This window comes from Myotis lucifugus, unplaced genomic scaffold (assembly GCF_000147115.1).
Source record: "Myotis lucifugus unplaced genomic scaffold, Myoluc2.0 scaffold_128, whole genome shotgun sequence".
Classification (NCBI taxonomy): Eukaryota; Metazoa; Chordata; class Mammalia; order Chiroptera; family Vespertilionidae; genus Myotis; species Myotis lucifugus.
In genome coordinates, this window is record NW_005871176.1 from 3627586 (window position 1) to 3642833 (window position 15248).

Sequence of the window (15248 nt, forward strand, 5' to 3'; positions counted from 1 at the left end):
GAGAAGAATTTACAGCTTCTCCGATTGAGTTGTGAAAGGGGAGTATGTGTGTCCTTGGAAGGAAATGAGCCTGTCTCCCTCGCTTTCTGCACTCCCCGGGCGCACTCCCCGAGGGCTCTTGTCCAGGCTGCCCCTCGCCCAGACCCTTCATGGCCAATTCCTCCACTGTCCACGCTGTTTCCTTCTGCTTTCACGCATTCTCGACCTTTTGGTTGCAACTCAAACTTCACATCTTAGTCTCGGTTGTCAACTACAGTGTATTGTATTTCAGTCGTTCTCCAACTTTACGGTTTCAGAACCCCTTTACAAAGGATTTACATAACTCTGTGTGACAACTTACGGAAGACTCCAAAGAGCTTTGTTTATGAGGGTTATAGTTATTAATATTTACTGAATTAGAATTTAAAATTATGAAAATTTGGACACAACACACAAGCAGACCTTGCACTACCTTTCAACACATATCATATAGCTCCTGGAAAACTCCATTCTGCATTTGTTAGAGAAAATGGCAAATAGTGTAGGATAGTTTTGACTTTGGAGACCACCTTGAAAGGGTCCTGGGACCCCTGGGTTAAGGAACCATTCTCTGTCTGCTCTTATCAGACTCCATTTTTGGAGCTGAAGGGATCACCTTTCAGAATGCCTCTGGCATGCAGCGCACTGCCACGCAGACAGCAGGGACACAAGTCCTGTTTAATTAAATGAGCTTGTAAAAGCAATATTTTTGTATCCATCAGCTCCAAAGCAGTCAAGTGGTTTGACATGGGTGATGATAGTCTACTAGTATTGTATTCTAAGGAGGTATTGTTTTTCTACATTATGTTTTCCAAGAAGGTTTGGACACAATTTATTAAAACATTTACTGATTACCTAGTATGTCTCAGACATTGTGCTAGATGCTGGAAGTTCAGTGATGTAAAACATGGAGCTTGTTTTCATAGAAAATAAGTACGTAAACAACTAAAATAATTGCAGATTTGTAATATGAGACAGTAATATGATAGGCTTGGGTTTTTAAAAGATTTTTTCCCCTAAAAACAGGTTTGCAGTGTTAACTTCAGGAAGGAATATACCTGCCAAGAACTCCTGATAGTTAATTGAGCTCAGATTCATAGAGTCTAGCAGCCTTGCTGACAGGGTCTCTCACAAAAACGCTGCATTTGGGGGAGGGGGGGAGCACAGATTATGCTGCCAAACCTTGTGTACTGCTTTCCTCCCTCTGAGCCGACCCTTATAAAGGAGTTCTTGGAATCTCTTTTGACCAATTGGGAGAGACCTGCCGCATACAATCAGAGCTGTACAAATATATCCTCATTTGCATCTTTATTGACCAATCTATAACCACCAATCAGGATGCTCAAAGCTGACCAATCATGACAGTGCTATTTGCATCAATAAAACTGCACATTTGGATTCCTCATTTGCATAAAAATGAACCAGGGAGGGTACTTTGTAAAAGTACCTTTGTCTCAGGGGAGCGCACTTTCAGTTTCCAAACTGCTCATCTGATTAGAGTTTCTTGCTCGACACTGTCTCAGTTTCCGTGGGCAAACAATCAATTAGAAGCATGCTCTTTAAATTTGTTTAATAAGACATGCCTGGCATTCCCTATACTGTATACCTTCTTACTCTAATATGTAGACTGAGGAGAACTCAGTGTTCCTGTTTACAGATTCCTTACTTGTGGGTTGGAAGCTCTGGGGTACACAGAGTTTATTCACCTATGTCTCCCATTAGCTCTGCTCTGTGGTGAATTCACTGCTAATGCACACATTTTTAAAAATCATACTCCTTGGATGATCTATTCTTGCACATAGATTGCTACCTTGAATCTGTTTAAGGTAAAATCACTTGTTATATCTTAGCCTCATTTCAATGTCTTAAAATAACATCTTCTTCCAGTTGTAAATGACTTGTTTATATTAAAATTTTGGAAATAAAGAAACAAACATCACCTGTGACTCTACCCCCTCAGAACTAAATACAGTACTATTAAGACTTTTATATATTTCTATGCATTTATATAATTGTTAAAATTGAATACATACCGTTTTATAATGTGTTTTTCCCACCAAACATTTTATCCAGAATATCTTTTCTGGCCATTAATAGTTTTCATAAATGTAATTTTTAATAGCCCCTGTATCCATTATATTTTGGGTTCAGTTGCCAGTAACAAAAATCTGAAATAATAATCTTGATTATGATAACTAACACTTATTGAGCATTTAAATACCAAGCACTTTTCTCACCAAGGAACAAGAGAAACAATTCAAGAATTGTAATAGAATGTTGTATAGCTTTAAAAGTCATTTCCCTTGTGGTTTTAGCTTTTTTTTTTTTTTTTTTAAGTCACACATATTGATCCTCACACAAAACCTATGAGCTAGGCTACTATTATTCATCTATATCTTATAGATGAGGAAACAGGTTTACAGAGTGGTCTAAACAAATGAGTTTCACTTGTTTATCTATTTTTTAATATAATGATAAATCAGGAATAGAGAGTACAGGACTGATATGGCAGCTTCAGGATATCCGGGCTTCCCTTCTTTCCTTCTTCCCCATTATTCCCAGCTCTGACATCTATACTCAAATTGCCTCATGGTCATAAAATGGCTGCTGGAGCTGTGGGCATTATGTCTACAGCTGAGGGGAAAAGGGGTAGTGTAAAGTTTGAAAAGCATATGCTAGGACTTCTGGTCAAGATGGCAGCATCGGCTCCATTGGCTCTCCCGGGTCACCAGCTTGCCAACCACAGATTTTAGGACTTCTCACCTCCATAATCATGTAGTCAATTACTTCAAATAAATTCATTTATATAATCAATCAATCACATACACACACATCCTATTGATTCTGTTTCTCTGGAAAACCCTAAGACATATGGCTACACTACAATTTGTTTACCCATTCACCTCTTGCTGGATATTTGTTTCAGGTTTGGGGCCATTATAAATGAAATTTCCATGAACATCAGTGCACCAATCTTTTCGTGGATATGTTTTCAGTTCTTATAAGTAAATAGAAGTGGAATTGCTAGGTCGTATGGTAGGTCCTCCAGAAAACAGATGCCAGGATGGAGTGAGAGATGTAAGACATTTCTTTGGGTTAATGCCCACAAAATATGAAAGGGAAAGGGAGCAGGAGAAGGGAGGGTCTTCAGACCAGATCTGACCCTGTAAACATAGAGAAGGAAGCAAGGAAGATTGGTTAGGAAGAACCTCCTATTTTAGTACAGCTCTGAGAAAGTTTCACCAGCTCAACGGGGAGCCCTGGCATAAAGATCACCCATGGAGGAGTCCTGTGTTGGGCAAGAATGGCCAGGCCCTAGCACAGTCTTTGGTTGGACCTGCCTGGGAAGAGCGTGGCCTCAGCTCAGATGCTGCAGTGGATCCTGAAGGCGCTGCAACTGAGACTGTAAGCTAACTACACGCCTAGTGGTAGCGTCACTCTTAAAGGGAGATCTAAAGGACACACCTCCATGGGGGCCAAAGTCCATACCTTGCTCTGTGTAGATGCCCTTATTCTTATACTACTGGTAGTAGTTCTATTGGTCTCTCTTTCTAAGGGGAAAACTCAGAAGAGGGAGATCATTGGGATGAACTACAGCCCCTGTAGCTGCAGTTGGTCTCGGGCCACAACTGGCACTCATCCTCTCCCTCTTCTACTATCCTCACTTTCTACAGTCACTTCTTAAATCTTGATAATTTACCAGTGGTGGTCTGAGCCCCTGGCCACCACGCCCTTCCCAGGCCAGGGTTGCCTGAGAAGGGCACTTGTCCATTCATGTACAATCATCAAAGAATATCAAGAGGAGCCAAACCGGTTTGGCTCAGTGGATAGAGCATCGGCCTGCGGACTGAAAGGTCCCAGGTTCGATTCCGGTCAAGGGCATGTACCTTGGTTGCGGGCACATCCCCAGTGGGAGGTGTGCAGGAGGCCGCTGGTTGATGTTTCTCTCTCATCGATGTTTCTAACTCTCTATCCCTCTCCCTTTCTCTCTGTAAAAAATCAATAAAAATATATTTAAAAAGAAAAAAGAATATCCAGAGGAGCTTAACTAGATCACCTGGGTTCCACATATATTCCTTCCAAACCCCATAGGATAACAATTACCCCACCTCTTCCTGTTGATAGGGTCAACAGTGGCCAGTTACGAGGAATCATATCAGGTGCTCAGCATTAATATTTGTACCTTGGCAGTAGCTAAATCAGCATTGGTAAGGGGGAATCTGTACCAGGAGTCAGAAAACTATAGCACCTTGGGCCAAACTGGGCTTACAGCCTGTTTTTGTATGGTCCACATACTAAGAACAGGTTTTATATTATTAAATGGTTGAAAAAAATAAAAAAGATTAATATTTATCAACTTATGACCTGGCTCCCTTTGGTGAATGTCAGTTTCTTAAAAGTAGAGACTTTGAAAAAAAAAAAAAGTAGAGACTTTGTTTTATTCATGCCAGGACAGTCTTGCTCCGCCAAAGTGCAGTAGGTCCTCAGGTTATGTCTGAGATCCGTTCCTACAGAGATTTTCGCCGTGAGTTGAAACCCACCTACATCAGCACCTACGTCACTCACATAGAACACATACACAGCAGTAATGAAGTGAAACAGTAAAAAAAATTTAAAAGAAAGGTAACAATTCCTGACCTTTACTTGTGGTAAATAAATAATAGAAAACAGCCCTGACCGGTCTGGCTCAGTGGATAGAGCGTCGGCCTGTGGACTCAAGGGTCCCAGGTTCGATTCCGGTCAGGGGCATGTGCCTTGGTTGTGAGCACATCCCCAGTGGGGGGTCTGCAGGGGGCAGCTGATCGATGTTTCTCTGTTTCTCTCTCATCGGTGTTTCTAACTCTCTATCCTTCTCCCTCCTCTCTGTAAAAAATCAATAAAATATATTTAAAAAAAATAATAAAAAACATAAAGCACATATGTACATACGTCGAAATGATGGAACTTTTTTTTTTTTATAAATAAATGGGAGATGGCGACGTAACCCGAGGACTGTCTGTAGTTACAATTTGAATCTGTGGAACCCTTGTGCATTACATGAGAATATAAAATGGTACACTCGCTGTGAAAAACAGTTTGGGGCTCCCTCAATGAATTAAGCATTGAATTACCATATGATCTAGCAATTCCGCTCCTGGGTATAAACCCAAAAGAATCGGGAGAGGCATTCAAACAAAACCTTGGACATGTATGTTCATAGCGGCACTATTCACAATAGCCAAAAGTGGAAACAACCCGAATGTTCATCAGCTGAGGAATGGATAAATAAAATATGGCATAGTCATACAATGAAATATTGTTCAGCCATAAAAAGGAACAAAGTACTGATACATCCTACAACATAGATGAACCTTGAAAACATTAGGCTAAGTGAAACAAACCGGACACAAAAGACCACAATTTAGATGAAGTACCCAGAATAGGTAAATCCATAGAGACAGAAAGCAGTTAGCGTTTGCCAGGGTCTAGGGAGGAGAAAATGGGGCATGACTGCTCCACAGGTGTGTTTACTTGTGGGGTGATAAAAATGTGCTGGTGATGGTTGCACAACATTGTGAATGCATTTAATGTCATTAATGGTAAATTGTATGCTATGGATATTTTACCACAATAAAAAAAAAAGAAATTAAATGAATCTATTACTGATCTTGGACATTTGCAGGATTTCCCAATTTTCATTATTAAAACTAACCCTAAGATAAACATCATTGTATACCCAACGTTTTGTACATTTTGGTTAGGACAAATTCCTAAGTGTTGAATCACTGAGTCAAAGAATATGAAAAAATTTAAGGACTTGATATACATGAGCAAATGCCCTTTGGAGAGGTTGTACCAATTTCACTCTTAATCATTCAATAAACATGCAATAAGTATGAGTGAAGTTTATATTCTGGCCCAGGTATTATGTTAGGACTGGGAATAAACTGAACAACAAGCCACAGTTCTTGGGGGCAGGAGGGGAGGTTTGAAATCTAACAGGGTGATACAGTCATGTAAATAGCCAGTAACCAGAAGCTATAAAAATAGATGGAAGTTTAGGATGACACTGAAGCACAAAGAAGGAGGACTAAATTCCATCTCAGCGAGGAAGGCCGGTGACAGCTAGAAGACCCAGGAGTTTTCTCAGCCTGAGCCCGTCACCCTCACCAATTCTGGATATGATCTTAAAGAAAAAGTTGCAATTTTTATAGATTAAAACTTGTACTTCTTAAAACTCTGTTTATTTTATTCTAGTGAAGATGAAGATTTTTCTCATGTTTATTGATCATGTCTATTTCTTCTTCTGGCCACTTTCCCATTGGGATGGAGATGTTTTTCTCGGGGTTTTGCAGAGTTCTTTATATAGTAAGGACACTTCATCCCAGTTATTTTCATGGCACATATATTCTGCTAGTTTGTAGTTTGCTTTCAAATCTTGGGTAGGGTGGTCTTTATAGCTTTATTGAGGCATAATTTACACACCATAGAATATGCCGATTGTAAGTGTACAATTCAATGATTTTTAGTATATTTTAATAAAATTTAGTAAAAGTGTACAATTCAATAATATGTACATACACAAGTTCTCTATATATAAAGCATGTAAATATATAGTAATATTATAGAATTGTACAAGATGTTTTAAAATATAAATCTTTCATTGTATGTAACCATAGATTTATTATTATTTTTAAGTTCAAGCTTTTGTGAAGGTTAAAAATACCAGTAAACAAGTTTTTAAATATTCTTTTTAGAACCATATTCCATAATCACCTGCTGTTTATGTTCATATCTGGAACATGAGAGGAAACACAGCTGTGGGGAAAAATCACATTAGATTTTTTACGTGGAGAGAACTTGGGCATGAAAAGCAAAGAGGTAGAGATTTAATTATTTCGTTTCACTGCTGCTATATTTGCAACTGTGTGACTTCACATACAACCTGCTGTCATGTGGGAGGATCAGGTGACCTGGAGTCCTTGGTGAGAAGTTGAAGCTGTTACCCAATCCTGATTTAGTGCAAGATAACCTGTTTTAAGGCTGCCCTACCTTTTAACTTTTCTTTCTCTCCCAGCTCTATATGTAGAGTGTCCTACTTTAGAGCATCTTTTTTCCCTTCTTTTAAATTCTACTCCTTCTAGAATCCTCTTTGCTTAGCAATAACTGTTGGAAAGGAATGACTTCTGGATTGCTTGTATTTTATTTATTTATTTACTTTTTAATATATTTTATTGATTTTTTTTCAGAGAGGAAGGGAGAGGGATAGAGTTAGAAACATTGATGAGAGCGAAGCATCGATCAGCTGCCTCCTGCACACCACCTACTGGGGATGTGCCCACAACCAAGGTGCATGCCCTTGACCGGAATCGAACCTGGGACCCTTCAGTCCGCAGGCCGAGGCTCTAGCCACTGAGTCAAATCGGTTAGGGCTTATTTATTTATTTAAAAAATTTTAAATCTTCACCCGAGGATATTTTTTCCACTGATTTTTAAAATTTTTATCATTATCATTTTTAAAATATATTTTTATTTATTTCAGAGAGGAAGGGAGAGGGAGAGAGAGATAGAAACATCAATGATGAGAGAGAATCATTGATTGGCTGCCGCCTGCATGCCCCACACTGGGGATAGAGCCGGCAACCCTGGCATGTGCCCTTGACTGGAATCAAACTCGGGTCCCTTCAGCCTGCAGGCAGACGCTGTATCCACTGAGCCAAACCGGCTAGGGCTCCATTGATTTTTAGAGAGAGTGGAAGAGAGAGGGAAAGACAGAGAGAAACATCGATGTGAGAGAAACATATGGATTGGTTGCCTACTGCAGGAGCCCTGACCAGGGCCCAGGCTGGGGAGGAGCCTGCAACCGATGTACGTGCCCTTGACTGGAATGGAAGCCAGGACCCTTTGGTCCACAGGCCAATGCTCTATCCACTGAGCCAAATGGCTAGGGCTGGATTACTTGTACTTTAAAAAAAAAATTATTTGGCAAACCTAGAGGCCAGGCCAGGCACTCGCACATGAGGAGGCCCCACGGCACCAAACTCCAGAGGACCTTCAACAGAAGGTTCGGAGAGACGGACACCAACAGTGCTCCTGGGAACCAGGCACTCCAATCATCGAGGCCAGAAGGGACACAGGACTAACAGACCCCCTGGGGGTGGCCACTTAACTAGACCAGCTCCGATTTCCTCAAGGGGAGAGGCTGCTGGCTTTGTGCGCCCTGGAGCTCTTTTCCAAACAGCACATGGTGGTGTGTTGTTGACACACACACACAGCACACCCTTTGTGTTCATTACTGTTGATTACAGTGGAGACCTCCTATAATTAACTGTGTGATGGTATAACTCAATGGAGAGTATGGGACCAGGCCTACCCATGGAGGCCGGCACACACACTGTGTATAATTCATCCCTGTCATCACTTACAAAAAATATATTTTATTGATCAGAGAGAGAGAGAAAGAGAGAGAGAGAGAAATTTTTTGTTCCACTTATTTAAGCATTCATTGGTTGACTCTTGTAAGTGCCCTGATTGGGGATGGAACCTGAAACCTTGGCGTTTGGGGACCATGCTCTAAGTAACTGAGCTACCCAGCTAGGGTTCATTTGCACTTGCAGTGGAATTTCAGTCTTGGTCCTTTCCTTCATGATCACAACGTAATCACCTTGGGTCATGCTCCTTACAGCCATTTCATTCCCCTCCTGGGAGTGTTTCCCCTTTCCCTGTGCTGTCACACCTCAAGGTGGAAAGGCTTTACTGTTGTCTCCTGGGCTTTCACTCTGTGAAGAAGATGCTATTACCCTTATTTTCACTTGAGGGAGCTGAGGCTAAGAAAGGATAGGGCTTTCCCCATGATCCATAGATTAAAACTGCATAAACATTTGTTGTTCTTTTTTCCTTTACATGCTGTGTTTGGGGAATTACCCACTTTATGTGTCTCAGTGACAGGCAGAGCCTGCCTCATTATATAGATTTTATGAGCCCGACACTTGTTTTCACAGCCTCTCTTGCAGCTAAGGTGTGGCCTGTGATGAAGGCTTCACTAATCACACACCTGGTTTCCAGACTTAGACATGGACAATACTCTAACCAACTAAGCTACCTGACCAGGGCTCAACTGTCATCTTTTGATGGACCATGTAGCTTTGTTAATGAGCATCTTAGTGAGAACCTTGGAAGTCTGAAATCAAAGACCCTTTCCCCAAATTTGGGGATGGCCTAAGTGCTCTGATATCCAAGAACAATTCTGGGAAGGATGCAGGCCACTACATATAACTAGGATTATATTTTATCTCTCTCAATAGGTAAGAGCTCAGAAACAGATATAATTTGGTGCAGGAAAACAAATAAAAGATGATATCTTGCATTCAAGTGTTATTGAGAGGAAAATATTAACTATACTTGAAATAGTTAATAATCCACACATTTTAATTTTATTTAGATCTCCACTTCTCCTACTCTCATAATCATAGTCATTATTCACATTGAGAGGGAAGACCTGGTCTGGATCTGAAACTTGTGCTCATTATATTGTCTTCTAGTTCTGCTGTGTGATGTGAAGACAGGGTCTTTAAAAGAAAAGCCAGCCCTGGCCAATGTGCCAGTGTGGCTCAGTTGGTTGAGCACTGAAAGGTTGCTGGTTCGATTCCTGGACAGGGCACTACGCAGGTTGTGTGCAGGAGGCAACCGATCAATGTTTCTCTCTCTCTCTCTCTCTCTCTCTCTCTCTCTCTCTCTCTCTCTCTCTCATTCTCACTCTCTTTCTCTCTCCCCCTCTCCCTTTTTCTCTCTCTAAAATCAATAAAAACATATTTTAAAAAAATGAAATAGAAGAGCAGCCAGCATCATTCTTCCACTTCATCTGCTGCTTGACCACAACTCTGGTGTCAATCCTTTTTAGGAATGTAATGCATGATTCATTGAAAAAACCCCCAAAAACTTGGAGACACCAGAGGGAAGGAAACAAGGGCTACTGATAAGCAAGTGTCTCATAGCCCATCCTATATAATAAAGAGCTAATATGCAAATTAACCCTCATGCCCTCACAAGATGGCTGCCTACGACCAGGCTGGCAGGGGGGTTAGTGAGGGACAACCAAACAACTGAACAGCAGGCTGCGTGGGGCAACCAGGCCAGTGCGGGGGCAGTTAGGGGCGACCAGGCCAGCAGGGGGTGCAGTTAGAGGCGATCAGGCCAGCAAGTAGGTGAGTGGTTAGGAGCCAGCGGTCCAGGATTGTGAGAGGGATGTCCTGGATTGGAGAGGGTGCAGGCTGTGCTGAGGGGTTCCCCCCAGCCCTATGCACAAATTTCGTGCACCGGGCCTCTAGTATGGAATAAGCTCTCAGATCTGGGGTCTTGAGGGGGAGTACAGGAATGGCCTTTGGAAGGCACAAAGAAGCAGGGAACTCTTCTTGGTGGCTGAAGTGGCCATAAGAGTCATACAAAAGTTTAGTTGAGCCAAAAAGACTAATGAACTCTTTGCTGGTACTTGAAGATCCTACAAAGGCCCCAAGACATCACCCCTCTTTGACAATGACAGCACTAAGGCCCATAGGGAGGTAGGCACATCTCTGGTGAGTGACAACATCAGGATGGAAATTTGTGAGTGCTGTCTTTCCTTCCAGCATGCTTATGCTACACTATGTCTGCTTCTAGTCACTTGAATGTTCTAACTATTTGCATTTGTTCAATGATGTCACAAGAGTGTCAAGCCGGAGAGAGATTACAGAGCATATAGAAAGTGTTCTGATAGCCGAAACCGGTTTGGCTCAGTGGATAGAGCATCGGCCTGCGGACTGAAGGGTCCCAGGTTCGATTCCGGTCAAGGGCATGTACCTGGGTTGCGGGCACATCCCCAGTGGGACATGTGCAGGAGGCGACTGATTGATGTTTCTCTCTCATCGATGTTTCTGGCTCTCTATCCCTCTCCCTTCCTCTCTGTAAAAAATCAATAAAATATATATATATTTTTAAAAAGTGTTCTGATAGACAGTGGACTGGAAAGAGAATGAGCTTTGGAGTCAGAGGTACGTTTGCATCCTCATCTCAACCACTTTCTGGCTATGGCTGTGAATCTCGTGTTCCTTAGTTTCCCTGAGCCTCAACTTTCTCACCTAAAGATAAGGATAGTGATTTCTACCTCATGGAATTTCATAAGGATTAAATGTAGCAACGTATGTAGTGTCTTGCGCATGGTAGGTGATCAATAAATAGATTGTATTAACGTTATCAAACTCATTTCATGTCCACTAGAGTTAATCAATAAAAGAGTACTTTGCTCAGTATCAAATATTAATATAGTTTCATCTCTTTTGGTAGACACCCAAGACCAGGAAACAATGGGTATTAAGAAAATAAAATGTAAAAAACCCCCACAAACATTAAATATTTACAAAATTGAAGAGAATAATCAAGGATGCTATATATCAGCAGTTCTCAACCTGTGGGTCGCGACCCCTTTGGGGTCGAACGACCCTTTCACAGGGGTCACCTAAGACCATCGGAAAACACATATATAATTACATATTGTTTACAGTAGCAAAATTACAGTTATGAAGTAGCAACAAAAATAATTTTATGGTTGGGGGTCACCACAACCTGAGGAACTGTATTAAAGAGTCGCGGCATTAGGAAGGTTGAGAACCACTGCTATATATGGATGTCCAAGTTGTGCACCACCCAACATGAGGGTATCGTTTACACAGACTACAATGCGAATGGCGCCCTCTGGGTTTGCTCTTTGTACAACCCAAATAGTCATATGTGGTGACCCTGAGGATAACATATGATTAATAGTCTTCAATGCACAATCAGATGTTTAGTAACAAGAACAGAAAACAGTTAAAGATGTCTTCAGATTTTACGATGGGAAGTGCCCCTGGAGATTATGTAGTTTAAACCTGCTCATTTTTCAGATGAGGAACTTGAGATCCAAAGAGGGAAAGGGACATACTTCATCCAGCGCAGAACTGGGACAAGCACCATGTTGCTAGGTTCTTTGCTAATTGCCTTTTGTGCTCATGAACAATTATCTTTGTTGGTAGGAGTTGGCATTCTGAACCATATCTTAAAACCTCCATAGGAAGGAAGATTTATAGGTGCTTGGCTTCTTCTTATCCTGGTCAGGAATAGACTCAGAATGGCTAAGCAAAATTTGTTTAGTTCTGGGTCTTTGCACTTCAGTATCCTACAAGTTTTCTCTCAGGGCGAGCAATTCCTGTTGAGCAACATGCCTTTGAATGCATTTTGTTTGCTTCTGTCTTTGACTTGATATTAGCTGGCTAGCTGGGAGGTTTCCCAATAACATCAGACAGGTTGCTAGGCAGTAATCTGAGAACAGTGTCTCTAGAGGCCGACTGAACTCCTTTAAAGTTTGCTAGGGAGAATTGACAAACTTCAAAGTATAATTCAGAAGCAAATAGGCAGAGACATAGTGGGGCCTACGGGAGGCTACAGGAAGCTGATATTGGGCATTAAGTGCCTTGGGTTTCAAATTAATAGCCAGCTATGCATTGCCAATTCATTTTCCCTGTCTTCCATAGTCAGGTATCAGCCAGTAAGTGGATATGTGGGAGGCTATATGCCCACTAGGGGGGGGGGGGGGGGCGGCGGGGGGAGGGGGCAGGAAGGGTAGCTGGTCTCTGTCAGTGGCATAGACTAGAGGAATTCAGATAGTGGAAAGAGTCCTGAGGTCTGGTGCCTTTGGGAGAGGGCTGTGTGGAGGAATTGAAACTGAACCATGCCTTGAAAATTGGGCAGGCTTGGAGGAGAGGAGGCAGAAAAGAAAAAGAAATAAAGAATGCATGTTGGGTGGGGGAATGATAAGCTCAAAAGCTTAGGGGGACAATGTACAAGTTATGTTTTGGAAATAAAATATGGAGCCAGCTAGTTAGAGTCGTGAGAAGTTATGAAAGGAAGTTAGGTCTAGCTTGGAGGTCCTTATACTCCAAGGATGGGGTTTTGACTTTACTCTGAAGATAATGAAGAGCTATGAAATGTTTATAAACAAGAACAATATAAGATGAAGGAGATATGGCTAACTAACTTCAATTTAGTCTGAGGTATAAAATACTTAGATGGAATTGTGATTGGGCTAAAAGAGGGTTTAACATCACCCAGAGGTGAATATATAGATGGATTTCATATTTCAGTGAGTCCTAGTGGGAAGGCTTACTGCATGTTCTGAGGAAGGAAAGCATGAAGTTGTTATAATGGTTGTATGAAAGTTAAATATAGTTAGCAGAATGAGAAAGGATGCTGAGTAACCAAAGAGGTAGACTGTCCTAGTCATGTGCCTATTGATATCAGCCCTTATCTGCCCTTAAGTGCTAGGCTAAGGCTCAAATTATATTTTCCAGGCTCTCATACTAGCTGGTTTCTGCATAGGTTTTGTCAATGAAAGACAGTAGAAGGTGGAGAGAGTAAACTCCCTTCCTGCCTCTGGATTCTGAGGGCATCTTCTGCAGCAGTGCTAGGAGCAAGCAGCGATGACAGCATTGGTGGTGGTGACAGCATCGGCTCTTGTGACAATGACAACAATGGGTATGGATAGTGACTTCAGGGACAGAAGCAATGACCTGCCAAGTGCAGGCTCCTGGGTTCCTGCTCAGACAACTGGGCTCCAATGGCCAAGAAGAGCCTCAGGGACTCCGTGCCTCTGAGCTTTGTGGAACATTTTTGCTCCTTTAGCCCAGGGTGGGATGGTTTCCTGAAGTTCATCATCTTTGAGTAGTCTCCCTTCCCCTCCTCTCCTTTGTTCCTTCTGTTCAGCAACATCCCGTGGCAGGGAAAGGACTCAGGACCTGCACTTCTAATACTCTGGTAGCCAGTTCTTTTATTATTTTTTATATCCTATCTAATAAAGAGGTAATATGCAAATTGACCATCGCTCCAACACACGAGATGGCTGCCCCCATGTAGACACAAGATGGACAGCAGGGGAGGGCAGTTGGGAGGGACCAGGCCTGAAAGGGAGGGCAGTTGGGGGTGATCAGGCCTGCAGGGGAGGGCAGTTAGGGGCAATCGGGCTTGCAAGGGAGCAGTTAGACATCGATCAGGCTGGCAGGGGAGTGGTTGGGGGGTGATCAGGCTGACAGGCAGAAGTGGTTAGGAGCAATCAGGCAGGCAGGAGAGCATTTGGGAGCCAGTAGTCCTGGATTGTGAGAGGGATCCTAGATTGGAGTGGGTGTAGGCTGGGCTGAAGGACACACACACACACACACACACACACACACACACACATACACCATGCACGAATATCGTGCACCAGGCCTCTAGTTTGAAATAACTACAGACTGGGGAGGACCTGCTCCTTCAGGATTTCAGTCGCAACCTCTTGGCCAAGTCCTCCGCCCTCTCCTTTGGGAACACCTTCGTCATGTTCGCCATCCCCATCTGGTTACACTGGCGAATATGGCATCTGGATCTTATCCAGTCTGCTGTTCTGTAGAGCGTGATGACCATTGTAAGCACTTATTGGGTAGCCTTTGCCTACAAAAATGTGAAATCTGTTCTCAAGCACAAAGTAGCACAGAAGAGGGAAGATGCTGTTTCCAAAGAAGTGACTTGAAAGCTTTCTGAAGCTGATAATAGAAAGATGTCTCAGAAGGAAAAAGAAGAAAGAATCATGTGGAAGAAGAAGGAAGTTGCTGATTACGAAGCTACAACATTTCCCATCTTCTATAACAGCACCCTGTTCCTGGTCTTGGTCATTGTTGCATCCTTCTTTATATTGAAGAACTTCAACCCCACAGTGAACTATATTCTGCCCATAAGTGCTTCCTCAGGTCTCATCGCCCTCCTGTCCACTGGCTCCAGATAGACCATGTCAGCCTCACCCTGGGCTTTGTATCTATGGGTGGTCTGTGGTGTATGGAAAAGAAGCCGGGTGGTCGGGGCGGGAGACACATAAGATGTTTTTAGTCTGGAGTTTGAGGGTTTGAAAAACCCAACAGAATGTAATTCAGTATTGTTTCTTGGCTCTTTTTTGACAGACTGTTGAAATTACATGAATTGGAAGGGAAACTCAGAGTACCAGGGCATTTGTTAAAAGGCAAATGTGTCTGGCAATGTGCTATAATCACAAGAGGAGAAAACAACTTGTTTCCTTGATCTGTCAGAGGTCACAGTAACCTGGACTGAACTGTTAGCAGTTGTTAGAGTAGCAAGAAGTTAATAGCTGGTTTGTGTGTTCCAAGCACAATATTACAGCTTTTTTGGAATCATAAATATCAGAATGAATCCTCTTTCCT

The 15248-nt window shown here is 42.3% G+C and overlaps 1 pseudogene; it reads left to right on the plus strand.

The window, feature by feature from the left end:
• Window positions 1-8015: 8015 nt before the first annotated feature.
• LOC102431695 lies at window positions 8016-14888 on the plus strand (annotated as a pseudogene).
• The last annotated feature ends 360 nt before the right edge of the window (window positions 14889-15248 follow it).